The sequence below is a fragment of the Catharus ustulatus genome, chromosome 14 (genome assembly GCF_009819885.2).
Source record: "Catharus ustulatus isolate bCatUst1 chromosome 14, bCatUst1.pri.v2, whole genome shotgun sequence".
NCBI classification, from domain to species: Eukaryota; Metazoa; Chordata; class Aves; order Passeriformes; family Turdidae; genus Catharus; species Catharus ustulatus.
In genome coordinates, this window is record NC_046234.1 from 7093763 (window position 1) to 7097153 (window position 3391).

Genomic DNA, 3391 nt, shown 5'->3' on the forward strand with positions numbered 1-3391 from the left:
CTTGGCTTTTCTGCTGGGACTGAGGTTCAAGAAATTCCATTTAAACCCGGGTTTAGGTTCAGTTTTAAACCATCCATGAGAAACCAGGGGGAAAAAAATGTGTTAAATTTCCATTCATTTCTTCACTTTACTACTCCCTAGGGGTGAATTAATGAAAATAATTCTATTCTGCTCTGTCTGCTGGCTTCAGACATCCCTTAATTCCCCTTCCTGATCCTCACCAAGCCACATTTGTCCCCACATCTCCCCTGAGCACCTGGCAGGAGGCTCTGGAAGGAGATGAGCACCCTCAGCACCCTGGAGGTGTCAGGGCTGTCCCTCCACCCCCATCAGCAGCAGGACCCAGCTCTGTTTGGCTCTTCTGTGCTGAAATGATGGCAGAGAATTCTAAAGGAATCAACTGGATTTTTTCCAGACTCATGGCCTTTTGCTTGGAGAAATATTGTGACTCAAAATCTGAAAATGAACAGTTTAACGTTCAAAAAAAGAAAAAAAATGAAAATAAGAGGACTTGGGGAGAATGGCCAAGAAAAACCCTTTTCCCTGATCACCCCCATGTGCTGCCTCCTCCACTTCCCTGGGAATTTGCTGAGGAGGAGGTGAGGGTGGGAGAAAAATGACCTGGAACAGTTTCCAAATGGAGCAAAATACTGAAGTGTTTTACCTCAGCTTGTCCAGGTGATGGGAAAGGGAGGATTTTACAGGTGTGGGTTGGACCTCCATGGGACTCACCACCCAGGGATTCTGTGGGATGCAGGGATGGAATTTCCCACCTGCCCCAGTCCCCACGAGCTGCAAGGACACTGCTGTGCAGCTGATGCTTCCAAAACACCCAGAGAATTTCAAATCATCCAAAAGAATTAACAGACCCAAAGTGGGGGGGATGCAAAGGAGCCCAAACAGAGAGGTCAGAGCAGGTCTGAAATCTGAGTTGGAATCAGCATGAGATTCCTGGCCAAACATATTTTCCTGCTGGCTTTAAAAGGGGTTTATCCCACAAACATCTCTGAGATACCAACCCTGTGGTGCCAAGTGCCTCTGGACAGAGCAGGGCCTGAAACAGATGGGATTTGCCTTCCTTTGGGGCATCCATCCCATCCCCATCCCCATCCCATCCCCTCAGCACTTCCCTGCTTTTCCACTGCCTGGCACTGATTTGCTGGAGTAGTTGTGGCTGCTCCTCAGAGAAGGAAACAAAAGCACTTCAGTGCTAATTAGGGCACTTCATCACCACCAAACTCAGCTCCTGCTGAACTCCACCTGTGATTTCATGGACACACAGAGTTCAGCTGGCCTCAGTCTCCCATGGGCTGGCAGCAGGCTCAGTGCAGTTCTTGGTGGCTTGTCCCTTCCAATTCAGGCCTTAAATCCAAGTAAATCTCTCTTTTCTGCATCATAATTCTTCACACAACACCTTCTGCTAAAGCAGCTCGCTCCAGTTAAAAACCACCTGGAAAATAAAATGAACTCAGGCAGATCTGGGGTGTTCCTGACTCCAAACACAGCTCCCAACCCCATCCTTGCCCTTCCCCTGCCCTCACACTGCCTGGGACTTGGAAATCACCAGGGAAAACCCAGCTGGGACTAGCTGAATATTTTTAATTGATTTTACACGAGCTGAAGTGTTGCAACCACTGCAATGTTTTGTATTTGTGTTTGTTATTTGTATTTAGAAGCTTTTAAACCAACTGGCAACCACTAAATGTGCTCATTATTAGCAACTCAAATATTGAACAGGCTGCTGCTACTGCTGTGTAATTAATTCATCCTTCCCTTCCCAGCTTTCCCTCTCCTGTGGGTGCAGAAACATCCCCCACACTCCAGCAGATCCCAACAAGCACCAGCAGGGAGGGAAGGGACCTAAAGGATCATCCCAATCCACCCTTGCCATGCAGGGACACTTTCCACCACCCCAGGCTGCTCCAAGCCCCATCCAGCCTGGCCTTGGACACTTCAGGGATCCAGGGACAGCCACAGCTGCTCTGGGCACCCTGTGCCAGGGCCTCTCCACCCTCACAGGCAACAATTCCTGCCCAAAATCCCATCTAAACTGCCCCAGTGTCACTTTGAGGCCATTAATTCTGACACAAACCATGTGTACAGGTCACAGCCTTTCCCTTTGCAGCTCTGCAGAACAAAAGGACAGGGTGACCCTGGCACCACCCCAGTGGCACTGCCTCATTTCCAACCTCCCCTACCCTGAGCTCTCCCTCCCAGACATCTCATCCCACCACAAAAATTCCAGGCCTGGCTTTGCAGGAGCAGGAGGGAAGCAGAGCAGAAGCAGCCCCGAGGTTCATTAGTGCAGTGAGAGCAAACAGCAGCAGGACTTTACATGTTGGGAATTAATTACATTTCAGGGATTGTTTCCTTTTGCAAAATGCCCACAATGGGAAGGTCTCACTTATCTCAGGGGCCTTTGTCAGTCCCTTTTCCTTGCTGAAACAATCCCATGGGATTTGTTTTAAATGTCTCCTAAACTGAGCTGGCACAGGAACTTCACAAGCTCCTGTGGCAACCAGAACATGCTGAGCACAAGCAGCAGGTCAGAGAGCACCTCTGTGCTGCAGAGCCTCTGCACAAACACTGCAGGAGCCGTGGAATCTGAACCAAAATATTTCACAGAGCAATAATAACCATGGGATGGTCTCCACCCTCGCTCCAGCAGAGGTTCTGGAGCTGACCAAGCCAGCTCCCAAATGCCCTAGTGGCACTCTAAGCTCAAACCATTTTGCTTCCAGCCCTTCTAGATTTGGTTGTTTTCTCCCAATTTCCAGGGAATGCTCTTCCTGCAAGTCCAACTCATGTTCAGCAGAGTTAAAATTAGCTGAATTTATTTATTTCTTGCTAAGGTGTGACCCAATGTGGTTTTACAGAGTAGCTGCCATCTTCCAATCTCCCTTGCTCCTCCTGCATTGTACTCCCATAAATTCCCACTCCCAGGAGCACAACTGATCCCATTTTCCCTGTGCAAAGGTGAACTGCAGTGAACACAAAGAAATGAAAACCTGTCCTGCAATGAACCCTAACAGCTCCAAGCACAGGCTCCTGTTTTTGCTTTTAAATGTCTCTGTTCCAAATCAGTCAGATGGTATTTGCAACAAAGTCTTAGGGAGCTCAACACAGAGGGGGGAAGAGGGAGAAGAAATCCCAGGGACAGGAGCAGCAGAGCTCCAGGGGTGATGGAGGGACAGAGACCCTGGGTGACCTCTCCTTGCTGTACCAGCACAGCACTCACAGTCTCTGACACTGAATTATTAAATTCTCCTGCTCTGCCCCATTTCTGCACAGGTCACAGGGATGCAGACACAGCAGGATCAGATCCTCAGCCAGCCAGCAGGGTGGGAGAAGTTAAGGAGTGAAATCCAAGGAAAAGCCTCTGGGCACTCTG